The following is a 15,995-nucleotide window of genomic DNA, read 5'->3' on the forward strand; positions in this document are numbered from 1 at the left end:
AGCTTATCTACGCAGAAATACGTTTGGTATGCCATCCAGGCCGATATCGTTTTTGGTGTCTCATTGAAGTAGAGCCGAAAGAATGCCCGTTTCGTTTATGTCAAGATCCGGGATAGTAAAACTCGTTTTCTGAAAATATATAGGCTGAGTGGTGGTGGCACTAAGAAACACAGACCAAAAGTCCTCATTGAATGCATTGGCTATACGGTTGCTATCATTCGTGATTGCGTCGTCAAGTTTCAATTTGCTAATAGTATCATTTTTCCTCATTAGGTGCAACCAGAACTTTTTCGGATCGTTGATAAGAAAATTGTGCATTTTGACATTAAAAAAGTTGAACTTGGACAGCTTTATTTTTGTGCGCAATTCCTCGCGCAGCAGCTGCAGTGAAATTGCATCTTGGTTAGCGGCCGTGCGTGATAGGCGTTTGACACGGCGTTTCAATTGTATTATCTCACGCGAGATCCAAGTATTCTGGCGGTTGTGTTTTTTTTTTTTGTCTAGTGGGAACATATTTGCTAATGCATTCATTCACAGTATTCCTAAGTGGATCCACAAGTCATCGATTGTCAAACTTCCAGCGGCATGCTTGTGCTCAAAAATATCAAAGTCTTGTTCCAGAAGGTCAAGTATACTCTCGTCTTGAGCGCAAATAAAGTCGGGAAATTTTTTAATTACTTTTTCGCTTTTAGATCGCAAGACCCGCATATGGCCAGTAAAAAAGACAATGTCGTGATCTTAAATTACAGGGAAATACGACATGTCATAGCTTAAGTCACTAATTTTATCTGAAGCGAAAAAAAAAGTCAAGAAGAGTGCTAAAAGTAGCTGTTACTCGTGTGGGCTGATCCACAAGCTGCTTCAGACGTAACAAAAAAGCAATATCAAGCATAAACTCGGAATGCTGACAAGATGATGAAGCATTCAGTACATCCCACTTAATTTTTGGCAGGTTGAAATCACCGCACAGTATGATATTAGCATTTGCGTTTAAAATGCTCATGCATGAAGTCATGCAGTGCTTCCAGGACTGAAAGTGTCAAATAGAAAGTGGTAGAGCAACATGAAGAACTCCCGATACAGCTTTCTGTTGCTCAATGCGTGCGACATAAAAGTGTTTTTTCGAGCATGAAAGAAGCCCGCGAATACACGCAAAGTACCTCGAGCAGCCAGTCATGCCGCAATTCTGCTTGTATTCGCGGGCTCCATTCACACTTGGAAAAACACATTTATGTAGCACGTATCGAGCAACAGAAAGCTGTATCGGGAGTTTTTCATGTTGCTCTACAACTTTCTCATTGACACTTTGATAATTAGCATAGTACTTCTCGAGTTAGATTATTAATTACAATTAATTAATTAAATCTCAGTAACAAAGAAATATTGGTGGCTACTTCACTGTACTGCAAACAATACGCACTAGGTTGGCTTCGCGTAACCACGTTCCTCTTTTTTTAAATCGTGCTGCGTGATAGCTGGGACACCCTGTATAAACATACATACATACATACATACATACATACATACATACATACATACATACATACATACATACATACATACATACATATTAATCAAGTTTATTTTCACTCTGTAAAAGATATACAGAAAGAATGACTGTGACAAAAAGCTGCTTGTCAGAACAGCTTGACTAGGTCACAGCCCCATAGAAAAATTTAAGAGCGGTATCAGCACTACATTAAAATAAATGAAAGAAAAATTGACACTTAACAGACAGCAAAGTACAATAGAGCACACACTAAGGTATGGAAATGTAAAGTTAATGCAGAAAAGTTGAAGCAGTTATTACAATTGTCATAAAAATAAATACAAAACAGTTTCTTAGAGAAAATGAATGTCTGAAATGCTATCAAAATACAGATATGTAGAATACATACACTGAAAATACAAGGGGAAAAAAGACAGTATAGAAAGCAATTTGTTAGAAACAGTTACATACAACCAGATGAAACAATTCGATACGATTATGGTTGTGATAAATGAGACAAGGTTTGTAATGAAACAGGTATTAAGTAGTAGAAATTTCAGAGCTATACAACACTGTATATAACTTGCTGATATCCTGATATAAACAATTAAACAAATCAAAATTGTTAAGGTCATAGTGATTCAGAAGGGAGGGAAGCGTGTAAGACAAGAGCTCTTTTCCGGAGTTTAATCGTACTGTGTCTACCTCCCAATTTTCTCTATGACGCGTGGGATAATTGAAATGCCTAATTCTTAAATTGGCCAAAACGCGTCAATTTGTTATGTTCTTACGAGTTTCCAATTTGAATTTCCTGCTTAACGTATAATTGTATGTCTGGTGTACTTTAACTATTCCTGAACTGCAGAATAACACATTAGTAGATGCCGCAAAATGCGCATTGAAAATGTACCTAATACATTTTTTCTGAACTAAGTATACTTGATTAAGATTAGTGACCGTCGTTGTACCCCATACTAATGTGCAATAATTTAAACGAGAGCTAAAGAGCGAATGATACAGTAGAAGCTTGATTCCTTTTGGAAGTAAGTATCGAAACCGACCAATTACACCTGTCACCTGAGATAATTTTTGCAGAACATGTCGTACGTGGCAATCCCGGCCAGGACATATTGGGGGAAAAAAATATGCCCAGACATTTAAAATGGTGAACTAGTTCAATAGTCTGAGTACCCAGTACTATTGCTTGATGAGGTGGAATAATTTAATTTTTTGGTCGGAATATAACAGCTTTTGTTTTATTTCCGTTAACTTGCATAGCATTTGCTATATATATATATACGGAGGATTCACGTTTACGCGAATGATCCCCCGGTGCTTCGCCCACTCATCATCATTCACTTCGTGGATATGCGGTGATTTTTTGATTGGAACTAATTTTACATATATATGCACTATCCAACATAGACGTCATTTGCTACGAATGCGTAAAAACGCCATCTCTTTATCTGAGGGTTGTATCGATTGCACGCTAACAACACCTTTCTCCTAGCCGGGAAATACGTTCTGCATCAACAATTTCTCGAGTGAGAAATAATAGTGATTAGTTAATAGTGATTGATGTGTACATGTCTACTATGAAATCATAGCCGTACAATATTTCGAAATGTAGCAGTGATACCAAAGTTACAGGCGTTTGATTAATAAAAAACGCGGCCACCACCTTTTATGGATCTCCTTCGCTGTAATCTTTACTCGCACTCTCACTCCCTTGCCACATGCGCTTACCAACTGTACCTATTGCAGCGAAAGCTACAGGTCGCGTCCGCTCGCCTGAATGGCTCCTCTATTGTCCGCCCCAAATCGTTCTCCGCATGAAACTGACTCAGTGGAAGCTTCATAAAAGATTCAAACGTGCACAATGGGGAAGCCCACTTCTATTCTCGGAACACGCAGTGGGCTCTCTTCATGTTTGGGCTGTCGTTCCTCGACAACCGACCAATCTACAGTCTTTACCTGGGGTGACGTCCCCTGGAGCACCTCTTTCACATCATGACGCGCGAAGGGGGTAGCGGAAGTGCCGGGAGAGGGGCGCGGGATTGTGTTTTGGAGTTACGGTGCACCCGAGCCACGTAGCGTGACGCGGGTGCGGGTGCTCGCTCGTTACTCAACAAGCGAGCACCCGGTTACTCAACTCCGGAAAGTGCTGCCGCACTTTCCGGGGTTGAGGGTCGCGTCATTATGGGCTCGATGCGCGCGTTTCCTTAAAATGTTTAAAACAATGTCAGAGGTTGTTTATAGGCCCTTTACAGTTTATGGTTCTCTATTTCGCTGTCTATCGCTCTCTCTCTTCTCTCTCTCTCTCCTCTCTCTCTCTCTCTCTATATATATATATATATATATATATATATATATTGATACGGCACAGCCGCCACCAGGGTGTGGCTACACTGAGGAGGAGAAGGAAGACGACGGGTTCCCGCATGATATAGCGTCGCCATTTTGGCCTCCGTTAGCTGCCCTGTAAATACAGTGTAAATAGCCTTGGGCATCAGTTACACGTAACATCAAATATATATATATATATATATATATATATATATATATATATATATATAGAAACATGAGAAGCACAAATTCACGGTTATCTTAAGTTTATTTACCCAACAGTATTGGTCGGTGGACCGACCTTTTTCAAGGGTCGGGCCTTTGAAAAAGATCGGTCCACCGACCAAAACTGTTGGGTAAATAAACCTCAGATAACCGCGAACCTGTGCTTCTAATACACACACACCTATATATATATATATATATATATATATATATATATATATATATATATCTGTGTGTGTGTGTGTGTGTGCGTGTGTGTGTGTGTGTGTGTGCTTGTGTGACGCGAGCAGGTGGTTGCGGACGGAAACAAACATGGTCGCCCGCACACAGCCTTTATTCTTCGTCTTCCTCTTCCCCCTGTATTGCACCGCACCATCCTTATGCGTTTCGTCACATGCTGACCGTTTCTTGCGCTTATTCGGAGAGAGCGCGTGCTGCAAACTGCAAACAACATGAGAGGGAATAAAGATTCTGACGAATGAATAGCATAAGAATGTGCAGTTTGTCCAATGTCCCAAGATGGTTCTCTAACTCTTGACAACTTCACGGAAAAGTGTATCTGTCCGGTGACGTCTAGCATAGAGCACTGCACGGGCTCGGGCTTACCCGAAAGCCCGGGCCCGGCCCGGCCCGTGGGCCGGGCTGGACCGGGTAGAACAGTTTTGTAGCGTTAGCTACACTGGCCTAGCCAAGCCCGTTTCGCGCGGCACATCAAGAGCCGTGCTGCGCATGCGCAAGGATCAGTGATGTCACACGGCTTGCGCACCGGAGCCACCGGAGCCGGCACCTCTCGCGCACTCCGCCGCCGCCGCGCGCGACTCACCGCCGCCGGTCTGCGCATTCCAGAGGAGTGACGTCTAGCCGTGGTAGACGCACTGGCGCCGGCGCGCGCTCGCTGGGCAGTCGCCGTCTGACACTGCGCTGGAGCCGCTGCGCTTCTGACTGGCGTTTGTGTGTGTCATTGGAGCAGCAGTAAGCATGACAATCAAGCTAATCCTTGACTATCTAGACAACCAGGAAAGCTAAGAATAATGAGCTGAACCTTTGCTAACGCTACGTATATCCTGGCATAGCCGAGCTAAGCCACTGCAACATTTTTTTTTCACGGGCTCGGGTACTGCGTGTGCTTTTTGACCCGGGCCCGGGCCGGGCTCGGGTTTTTTGACGCGGGCCCGGGCCGGGTTTGGGCTTTCTGGTGGTGTGCATGTAACGTGCAGCGAGTTATTCTCGGGCGTCTCAACTCTGAAAACATTATTTTTCAGTCTCGGGCCGGGTTCGGGCTGGTTTCGAGTCAGGCTCGGGCCTAAGGTAAAGGGGCGGCGGGCCGGGCCGGGCGGGTAACGTAGATTATTTTCGGGCCCGGGCCTGGCCCGGGTCTCGCCATAAAAGTTTTGATCGCGCTCGGGCGGGCAGCCCAACGTAAAAAGGGCCCGGGCCGGGCCCCGGCTGAAAAAATCGGCCCGTGCAGTGCTCTAGTCTAGCATAGGTCTGGTGGGCGAGCCTGACTGTGGCGCTCCGGACAACTTCTACATACACCGTAGCACGTGATCAATGATACGATTTACGTGTTGAGCACTTGGCACGACTGAGTGAAGTTCAAGCGTTATGAAGTAGCAGGATATATAGTTGAACCTAAAGCTAGTGCATGTGGACCGAAGATTGAATGCTCTGAGCTGTCTTAGGCAGATTGCTCTCACGAGAGAAGCCCCGTTTGCATGAAGTCGACTTGTTTCTGGTGATGGGATGTCTGCATTTTCTGAAACGAGTGCTCGCAGCACAAAGCTTTTGAGGCGATGTTTCTGTTGCTCTAGTATGCCAGAAGGTCGCACCTGTCCTTTTGACTATTACTTGCGTTGTTTTCGCACGTGTCGTATTATGCTCTGTCTTGATTGCTGGCATTGAACACGCCCTTGACGATGTTCATTCCTAGGAAAATGACATACTGGCCGAGTTGTTCTTCGGTTCAGTTGGTTAGTCCTTAGATGTCTTTTTTTGTATTGCGTCTGCTTTTTCGATGGTACTCTATTTCGACGTCGTCGTCGTCTGTGTCGTGTTCGTCCTTGCGTTAAAGGGAATGAAAGGGAATGGAAGGGAAGATATTTTTGGAACATTTCAAGTAAACACGCGCATCGAGTTGAGAATGCCGTCACGATCAGCGATGCCAAACGCTGCAGCGCTACGCGCCGCGGGAGCGCCACAAAAAAAAAAAAAAAAAAAAAAACAATGCCGTCCTCCTCCCCTCGCCTTTCCGGTATCCCCAGCGGTCGTCACGATGTCAGCAGGGGGAATCTGGTGATGTCAACTGCGGAAACGATGTCCATTGGTTGAACAAGAACCTACGACTTCCGGTTAGTCTGTTAGCAGGTACGCGCGCTTTCTGCTCTTCCTCGTCGTGTTTCTTGTTTGTGCGCCCTTGCGAGTCGGTAATTACAGCCCGCAACGCAAGTGCGAAATAGCTCGCGTTCCAACACAGTCGTGCTTAGCGGTCTGATTAGCTGCGCGAACAGAGTGCGACACTGTTGGCCTTTCCAGACGTGCGCGCAACACAGGGTCTATAGCGGTACGCTTCGCATAACACGGGCCGGCACCGCAGCAACAGCGGGTAGCCGAGCAGCACCGAGTCGACGTTACCGGCACGGTAACTCGTCGCACGCCGTTTGCCATTCGCGGGCCGCCGTTCGACAGCGGTTTTTGTTCGTGAACGGCGAGATTTGCTTGCCGTACGTAGAGAGGATGAGACCGGGACTCAATTGTGCGGCAGCCTCACCGCCGCTGGTCGCTCGACGGCGCCGATATCGTCGTTAGGCCTTTTCTGGTTCCCTTCAAATCTAAAACGGACGGCGCTTCGAAATGAAATACCGACGCTCACAAGCAGCAATATTTTCTTATCGGTTGTTATCGCTCTTCGCAATAATAGTACACAACGAAGAAAAATGCGCTGATATAGCGGCGCCATCGGCTGCGATGCGAGCACAGCCGAGCACGTCGTCTCCTGGCGGTTGCCGTGCACTGCAGCTGAGCTGCAGCCGGTGGTTTCGTTGCCGGTGGCGGAGGTGCGCCGCTTCGCTGTCGTCGATTGGCCAATTAATAGTGCAGCGGGCGGGGCGCCGGTCGAACTGCCGTCTACTTGGGACACCTCTCGCGCGGCAGACGTTCTACGGCACTCACGGCCGATTCGCCGTCGGTATATGTGCCGCTTGCGTGGACGTGCCTTAACCGCAAGTTGGTAGTGTTTTGAGAAGCGCGTTGGCGATGACGTATGTCACGTGACCTTTCCAGAAGCACTCGGCCAGGAGGGGAGACCAGCCGATGAGGAAAGTAGCGAAAGAAAAGACCGAAATGAGCGACGGCCGTTCTTCGATCATCAAACGCGTGTAACTCCGCTATTACAGCACCATTTTGAAAAATTCTCGCCGCCGTAGACTCGTGCACAACTGCAACACCACAACTAAATTTCGACCTCTGGGTGGTTTAGGGGCCCTTTAATCGAACTTGTTCTTGGAGTAGCTCGGACCACGTGCAGGCTTTCTGCTGTAGGTTGGCTGATGGTGAATTCCACGTCTGAGTTTCTTGAGGAGCCATTTCTAAGGCCGCCATCCATGTGACGTCGTACTGAGCGGACATGTCTGTTTGTTGGTAATGTGCGACATCTGGTGCCCCCATGCTTCTGCAATGTCAGTGGTTCGTTGAGGTCTTGTATGCGCAAAAGAGCTTGTAATATGCAAAGCAGCTTGAACTGTAGGTGTAAGCTGTTCATCCACTGCTGATGAAAGTGCATTGTCTTCCGTGTGAAAAGTGCACACGTTGGTGGTGCTTTTCTTCTGACCTATTGTCGGATAGCAAATCGGCTTCGATTATTCAGAATAAGGAATAGTTGCGCTTGAGAAACGCGTTGTCTGAGAGCCGTGGAAGTATCCCATGACGCGAAACCCGGTGGTGGGCCATGAGTACAAGACAACGGCGTGAACGCGTCGGATGGTCCAGGGACATGATTCCTGCGGCGTGTAGAGAGCGTCGATGGTGAAGATGGCTCTGTGGTAGTCGTCATAATCATGCTAGGCATGCGTTCGTGCGTCGTCTTGTCTCGAGGATCATGACATGAGAAAGTCATCGATGATTTCCTCATACCAGACCTTGTTTGGCACTGATGATGATTACTAAGTGGTGGTTCCGGCGAGACAGTTGAAACGTCTCTAGCTGTTAGATAATAAAGGAATCTGCAGCGTATACTTTAAATCGACTAATCATCTCTTTGATTCTCTCCCACGATTCGTTGGTTTCAAAGATGTGCTTGAGGTAAAACCGAAATGCCTCACCAGTGACGTAATCATTGAAGTTGGAGACCATATCCCGTTCCGACCATGATGCAGCGGATGCGTTGAACTCGAAGTGGCCGCACCAATCTTCCATGGGCCCGTCGTCCACTGATCCGGTGTACTTGGGTTTTTCCAGGGCTTGCGGTGATGCGGTCATGATAAGCTGCGCGGTGTAGGTGGTGGATCTCTGTGGGCTGAGGTTTCACGGCATGGTGTTGCATACTTGCACGATGATTCGAGCCCGATGCGGTGGCTGCTAGGTCTTTATCCTGTTGACTTGTGTGACGCGAGCAGGAGGTTGGGGATGGAAACAAACATGGTCGCCCTTTATTCTTCGTCTTCCTCTTTCTCCACTATTGTGCCGCACCATCCTTATGCGTTTCATAACACACACACATATTTGTGTATATATTGTTACGACGCGCGACAAACGGTGTTTATTGAACAGGCCTCAGGGCGAGCCTCCGACGAGCAAGAAGCGTTCTCTTCTTCGTCTTCTCCGCTAACACTCCTCCTCTTCTACTCATGCGGCCACATTGACTGTAATATTCCTCCCCTCCTAGACGAAGCCCGCCGGGCAAGTCAGCTAAGTTCTCGGTGTGAAGGGCTTGAGACGAGCGACATGCACAATCTCAGTCTTGGCGGAGTGCCGTCCAGTTGCGGTGAGACGCGCCAGTCAATAATTCACTTCACTGAGCTGGTCAACAATAACGTACGGCCAGTATAGTTGGCAAGAAGTTTCTGACACAGGCCACGTTTGCGCACCTGACACCATAGCCAGACTAGATCCCCTGGAGAATAGGTGACATCCCGATGGTGCCTGTCGTACCGTGCTTTTGACCGCTCTTGCGAAGCCAGAGTACGTATGCGGGCCAAGCGTCGAGCTTCTTCAGCGAGACACAGAGTCTCGGCGATGGTGAGATCGTCGTGGGTGGAGAAAGAAAATATGGTGTCCAGTGTGTGACGCGGCGGACGAGCGTAGAGTAGGAAAAACGGGCTGTAGCCAGTAGTCTCGTGCTTTGCTGTGTTAAAAGCGTATGTAGTGAATGGCAAAATGTCGTCCCAGTTTTTATGGTCCGATGCGACGTACATGGACAACATGTTCACCAGTGTGCGGTTGGTACGCTTGGTCAGCCCATTTGTTTGCGGGTGATACGGTGTCGAGTGGCGAAAGCTGGAAGCGCATAATCGAAGCAGCTCTTCCACGACATCTGCAGTAAACTGGCGGCCGCGGTCACTGATAATTACTCGAGGAGGGCCGTGACGGAGAATGATCGAATGCAGGAGGAAAAAGGAAACTTGGCTGGCGGTGGCAGATGGCAAAGCAGCCGTCTCACAGTACCGGGTCAGATGGTCGGCACATACGATGATCCAACGGTTCCCTTTCGATGAGCGGGGAAAGGGACCCATGAAATCAATTCCAACTTGCTCGAAAGGAGAGCTCGGAGGCGTCAGTGGTTGTAGGAGGCCGACTGGAGTCGTAGTTAGGTGTTTGTGGGCCTGACACTGAGCACAACTGGCCACGTACATTTCAGTCGACCGACGCATTCGGGGCCAGTAAAACCGTTCTTGGGCACGATGAAATGTACGCGCTGCTCCTAGATGTCCGGAGGTAGGATCGTCGTGCATAACCTGCAGAATAGAGGAGCGTAGCTTCTCCGGAACTACAAGAAGGAAGCGGGCACCAGTGGTTGCGAAATTCCTCTTGTAGAGGAGGCCATCACGAACACAATATCCTCGGCTTGTTGGAGTCATGCGCGTTGAAAAGTGGCTCTAAGCTGATGTCTTCTCGCTGCTCCTTCTCGAAGGTCTCTTTATCAGGGGAATGCAGGTGCCAAAGAAGCAATCAAATGATCAAAGTTATCGGCATCACAAAGAGTGGTGTTTAGCGGCATTCGCGAAAGGCAGTCAGCATCAGCGTGTCGGCGACCACTCTTATATGAAACTGTGAAGTTGTACTCCTGGAGACGTAGAGCCCAGCGCGCGAGTCGACCAGAGGGATCACGAAGATTGACAAGCCAACACAACGAATGATGATCTGTGACGATTGTGAATGGGCGTCCATACACGTACGAGCGAAAACGTTGCACAACAAAAATGACCGCTAGGCATTCCTGCTCCGTAACGGTGTAATTGCGTTCAGGCTTACTTAATGTACGACTCGCATAAGCAATGACATGCTCGTTCCGGCCGCATCGCTGAACGAGGACTCCGCCGACCCCCACGCCACTCGCATCGGTGTGGATCTCTGTTGTGGCAGCTGGGTCGAAATGCCGAAGGATGGGACCCGTTGTCAGTAAGAACTTCAGTTGACGAAAAGATGCGTCGCACTCGTGAGTCCACTCAAAAACGGCGTCCTTATGCAGAAGACAAGTCAGGGGATATGCGACATCAGCAAAACCAGGTATAAATCGGCGGAAATAAGAGCAGAGGCCTAGGAAACTACGAAGCTCTTTAACAGACCGAGGAGGCTTAAACGTTTCAACAGCTCCTGTCTTTTGTGGATCAGGCCTGATACCATCCTTGTCTACAAGATGGCCAAGCACCAATGTCTGCCGCTCACCGAAGTGACATTTCTTAGAATTGAGTACTAGGCCGGCGTTTTCGATGCAGTCTAAGACGACTTCCAGGCGCCTGTTGTGCTCTTCAAAAGTGCTTCCAAAGATGACAACGTCGTCTAGGTAACAGATGCAAATATGCCATTTGAGGCCTCGAAGAATGGTGTACGTAAATCTTTCGAAAGTCGCGGGTGCATTGCAAAGCCCAAACGGCATGACATTGAACTCAAAAAGGCCATCCGGGGTTATAAAGGCCGTTTTTTTCTTTATCCGCCGGGTGCATTGGGATTGGCCAGTACCACGATCGCAAATCTACAGAAGAAAAGTGGGATGCTGAATGAAGGCAATCCAATGCGTCATCAATCCTTGGAAGAGGGTAAACGTCTTTCTTGGTAATGGAATTGAGACGGCGGTAGTTCACACAAAATCTCCAAGTATCGTCTTTCTTTTTCACAAGTATAACTGGAGCAGCCCACGGACTAGATGACTCCTGAATTACTCCTTTCTGTAGCATTTCGTGAACCTGTTCGTCGATAACCTGGCGCTCTGACGGTGACACTCTATAGGGTTTCTGCCGAACAGGCTGCGCGGACCCCGTGTTAATTCTGTGCTTGGTTCGCGACGCAGGAATGGACGGCGCGTTATCACCCTGGGCGAAGTCGAAGATGCTTAAGTGTTTAGTCAGGACGTTCACTAATGTACGGCGCTCGTCCATGCTGATCGACTTGCTGATCATTGGCAGAATCTTCGAGTCTTCCGAGCAGATGTCAACTCGTGCATGTGGAGCATCTGCGAGCACGGCGACTGGCGTCGATCTGTGCTCTTTGAAGGAAGCAAGCTTCATGCCAGCAGGTACAACTGCGTTTTCGCCTGAAGGGTTGACAACCCATAATTTGGAGCGCCGCTGAGCAACAGACACAAGACAATGTGGCAGAAAGATATTCTTCTTCATGCACGGTAAATACGACGGCTCTACTGTGGCGTCGAAGGCCCGATGAGTGGTAGTAGCGCAGCCCACCGGCACACACACAGCTGACAAAGCAGGCACGAGAGTGTCCTCACAGGCATGAAATGCGCCATCCTCGTTTGGAGCATCCTGCATGAGCTCGTAAGAAATGTCACCACTCACAAACATCTCCCCTGTTCGGCAATCAACGGTGGCACCTCACATCTGTAGGAAATCAATACCTAATATAACATCATGTGAGGAACGGGGGAGGATTGTGAATTCAGTCGTGAAAACTCTACCACCCAGTGACACTTGTGCAGCGCAAAAACCAACAGGCCGCAACGAATCCCCGCTCACGCCACAAAATGTTGCCACTTGGTTCGATTGAAATACCACTTTGCGTCCTAATAACCTTTGGAAAGCGAGACTCATCACAGAGACAACAGCACCTGTGTCCACTAACGCCAATGTAGACACGCCACCAACGAGGACTTTCACTTTGTTCTTCAACATAAACACAGGCGGAGGCATATCTTTCAGCAGCGAATCTCCAGCGACCTCACTTCCATTGGCCGCGCTCTCTAGTTTTCCGGCGGTGGTGATCTTGAACGACGCCGTGGTGAAGGAGACCGGTGCAATCGACGAACAGGAGGTGGCGTCACGCTACGATCGGAGGCAGGTGAGCGGTTCCGTAAGTTTCTTTGCCAAAAGTTGCTGCTAGAAGGCGATTGCGCCATAGAAGGCCATTGGGCGTTGGGCGCTGGGGCAGCAAGTTGATCGTACGGAGACCTTTGGCGTTAAGGACAAAAACGGGATATATGGCCAAGAACGCTGCAGACGTAGCATGTCGGAAGCGGACGGCTTCTGCGGTAGTCTTCAGAGCTGTCATACACGTCTGCACGCCTAGGACGAACGACTGGGTCGTAACGCGGAGCATTGCCAGTGGTGGGGCGTCCAGAGGAACGTGCGTAACGAGGCTGAGGTTCAAATCGGGTATCCGAAGAGTAGTGGCCTCTCGATGCCGGTGCGTGTCGGTACTCTGATACATTCGCGACGCTGACCGAGGGTTGCCATCCATTCAAAGGTGGTGAAGTCGCCGGGGCTTGCGAAAAGGTGGCAGCAGAGACATCAGGCACGCGACGTGTCGTCGCGGTGTGCCTGTCCAGCTATTCTCGGACGATCTGTCGTATGGTCGACGCCAGGTCAAATGAAGAGCTCATATCGATGCTGGCCACAGTGCTAACATTGGCCAATCGGCCAAACTTTGGCGTTATTCGGCGCATCTTCAGCGCCTCGAACGTACGGCAGTGCTTCATGACATCAGACACTGAAGCGAGACTGTCCTTGCCGTTCAGAAAATTGTACACATCCTCTGCTATGCCCTTGAGCAGGTGCCCGACCTTGTCTTCCTCGGACATTCTTGCGTTGGCTTGCTTGCACAATTTCAAGATCTCTTCGATGTAGGCAGTGCAAGTCTCCCCTGGTAGCTGTGCTCTCTGTGCCAGGGTGTGCTCTGCGCGTTTCTTTTTTGCGTCCGAGTCGCCAAAGCATTCCTTTAGGTCATGAACGAAACGTTCCCACGTTGTTAATAATTCTTCGTGGTTATAAAACCACATCAGGGCAGTGTCAGTGAGAGCGAAGATAACGTTGGTTAGTTGGTCGGTAGTGTTCCAGCCGTTGGACTTGCTTACCCGTTGGTAATGTCTGAGCCATTCTTCTACATCTTCACCTGCTCTCCCGGCGAAAACCCGAGGTTCTCGGTAGTAGCGCCACGTACCAGCAGGCATTCATCCCGGAGCGGCAGGTATCGGTCCCCGTGCGTCTCCTTCGTTGGTCATGTTAACAGGCGCAGGGGGTAGTCCGGCGAGGCGACGACTCCGGCGAAGAATAAATGGCTCCGGGTCCGTCGTTACTCATCTTCCACCAAAAACTGTTACGACGCGCGACAAACGGTGTTTATTGAACAGGCCTCAGGGCGAGCCTCCGACGAGCAAGAAGCGTTCTCTTCTTCGTCTTCTCCGCTAACACTCCTCCTCTTCTACTCATGCGGCTACATTGACTATAATATATATATATATATATATATATATATATAATCATTTTAGAATTGACTACATGTGCTTGTGGTTCGTCGTATGCACTATAATCTATGAAGAATAGATGCAACTACAAGTGCCAATGCTAAGTGTCCTTACTGTAAATACTATAATCATCGTTAACTTTGTGGCAAGAAGTTACTCGCTTTTAGTTTAGTAACCCGTTCTCAACTTGAATTCCATGCTTGACTTCATTAAATGACACCTGTCGTGAATACGCCGAAGGAATCGCAATGACAGTCCTCGGCACTTTCACTCCTGGCGTCCTTTAGGTCAAGTCACGCATGGGCTACACGTTGATGTATTTCTAAATACGGGGGAAACTATTCGTACACCACTTGTACTTGGAAAATTTGATATTTGTACACTTGAATTATTTTCTAATTTTAAATAGAAATCGGTAAATATGTGAAATTTATTACTACAAAAGTTGCTGCAGTTGTCTAGACTATTACAAAGCAATATTACGTATAGCTTCAACCCGAGTAAAATTTTATTAAGAGTCCACTAAGAAGCCCTGCCACGAGAGACGCAGGTAACTGAACCAACATATGACCTACTTGTTAGCACGGATGAAAATTGCCAGGCAGGCTGCATGTGGATTGATTCCCCTAAAGTACTCCTTCTTAGATAAGAGGTCACGTCACTGCATTTCTGAATACGGGGGTAAGTATGGGAATATTGATTCGAATATTGAAATAGTGAAACGCAGACACATATACATATTTACAACAGGAATATTTATTGTTTTTAATTGGCACGCTTTTACTGACTAGTCCAGAAAAGACAGCTATTAAGCACAAGCACAGTTTTAAATACGGGATCACAAATTATCTTTACAAGAGAGACAGACAGAAGAAAGGGGAAAGACAGGGAGGTTAACCAGATGGGAAGATCCAGTTTGCTACCCTGCGCTGGGGAGAGAGGGGAGGGGGATGTAAAGTGACAGGAAAGTAGAGGTAGAGAAAGAAAGGAGCACAGATACACAATCAGAATCGGTCACAGGTGGCACAGCACAGTTTCCCTTGCATCACTATAAACACATCTGTCCGAGCTACAGCCGCTTGACCAAGTCTGTTGCCCTTAAAAATGCAGCAGTGCCCTCGTCGCCCTCCGCTGCGATGGCTTGTGATGTCGGCATTCTAAAACAAGTTCCTCTGTTAGAGGTCTTTGGTCAAAACGTGCTATCGCGTGTACGAGCGATCGTCTCTGTAAATTATCTTTAGAACATTTCCGCAATGCTCTCTCGGCATATTTTGAGTCTGGTTTCAAACAAACTCTGCAAGAATTAATGGCTGCTGTATAGAGTGAAGCTTTAAAAAACAGTAAATAAATGGTCATTGAGTAGCTCTTTTTGAATACTGCATCGTTTTGGAATACCGCATACAGCCGGGTGCTAGCAGCCGAGTATCTTTCCGGAGGGAAAGGGCAGCGCGCGAGCCCCTATGGTAGGCGAAGGAGAGAGCGCTCGCTCTTTCGTCCAGGCCAGAGACTCCTTCACAACTGACGTCACTGTATGGGGATGCTCTGGCGAGCCACCTCCCCCCCCCCCCCCCCCTTCCAAAAAAAAAAAAACACAACTACTGCCAGCACCCTCGGAGGAAGCCAGGGAAGCCCTCTTAAGGACATAAGACAATCGAAGATGATCTGACGACCTGGGCTCTACAGGTCGCCTCAATCGAGGCCACATAGAGGCATAGGCCTCTCGGACCTTTCTGTACGACATTTTTAATAAAGTTGTTTCCTCCTCCACATCGTCCCCTTGCCGGTGACAGTAAGAGTGTCACTGCGAAAGGAGGAGGATTGAGGAGCGCGTCCGTCGTTGAATGCCAACCAGCTCTCGCCCTCGCGCAAAGAGCTTCACAGCGTTCGAGGATTTAGGTGCTGTAATCGGTGGTGTCACTGTGTAGCGTTTCTTCATTACCTGACCTTGCAGTTGGGGGCAAGCCCATCTCCGTATTTCGTCATCCAGTACACTGTCCAGAATGCTCAAGAAAGAGAGCATTGTTTACAGAA

This window comes from Dermacentor silvarum, chromosome 8, assembly GCF_013339745.2.
Source record: "Dermacentor silvarum isolate Dsil-2018 chromosome 8, BIME_Dsil_1.4, whole genome shotgun sequence".
Taxonomy (NCBI): domain Eukaryota; kingdom Metazoa; phylum Arthropoda; class Arachnida; order Ixodida; family Ixodidae; genus Dermacentor; species Dermacentor silvarum.